Genomic DNA, 924 nt, shown 5'->3' with positions numbered 1-924 from the left:
CCCATGGGCTCAGGCAATCCACTCACCTCAGCCTCCCAAAGGCGCGGGATTACAGGCTGAGCCACTGAGCCCGGCTTCCCCCTTCCTCTTTTGCAGCCAGATTCCAACTTCCCTCCTTTCTTCTGCAAGTCCAGGAAGGGGGTAAAGAAGGGAAGTGAGCCAGGAAGAGGCAGGGGATCCCACATAGTGCTAAGTCTCCTCTGGGCTTTTTTGGTCGACCTTCCTGCCACCCAGTATGGCTAGAGAGGGGTCACAGGATTACTGGCTGCTCTGAGACTCCTGGGCTCAAGCAATCCTCCCTCCTCAGCCTCCCAAGCAGCTGGGACTACAGGCACGTGCCACCACAGCTGGCTAATTTTTTTGAGTCGGAGTCTCTGTCGCCCAGGCTGGAGTGCAGTGGCGTGCTCATGGCCACCCCAGCGTTGACCTGCTGGGCTCCAGCGATCCTTCCACCTCAGCCTTCCAAGTAGCTGGAACTACAGGCATGCATGCACCATGCTCGGCTAAGTTTTTGATTTATTGATCTCACCAAGTTGCCTGGGCTGATCTTGAACCCGTGGGCTCAGGCAATCCACTTGACTCGGCCTCCCAAAGTGTTGGGATTACAGGGTGAGTTATTGAGCTCAGACCTCAGTGACCCTTTAAAAGACACCTGGCCGGGTGTGGTGGCCCACGCCTATAGCCTATAATCCCAGCACTTTGGGACGCTGAGGTGAGGGGACTGCCTGAGCCCATGGGTTTGAGACCAGTCCCGGAAACTTGGTGAGACCTCATCTTTACAATAAATCAAAAAATTGCTGTACAATAAATCAAAAAATTAGCTGGGTGTGGTGGCGCATGCCTGTAGTTCTAGCCACTTGGAAAGCTGAGGTAGAAGGATCGCTGGAGCCCAGCAGGTCGACGCTGGGGTGGCCGTGAGCATGC

The sequence above is a fragment of the Carlito syrichta genome, unplaced genomic scaffold (genome assembly GCF_000164805.1).
Source record: "Carlito syrichta isolate Samal-C Ts95f unplaced genomic scaffold, Tarsius_syrichta-2.0.1 Scaffold304656, whole genome shotgun sequence".
Classification (NCBI taxonomy): domain Eukaryota; kingdom Metazoa; phylum Chordata; class Mammalia; order Primates; family Tarsiidae; genus Carlito; species Carlito syrichta.
This window is presented reverse-complemented; position numbering follows the sequence as displayed.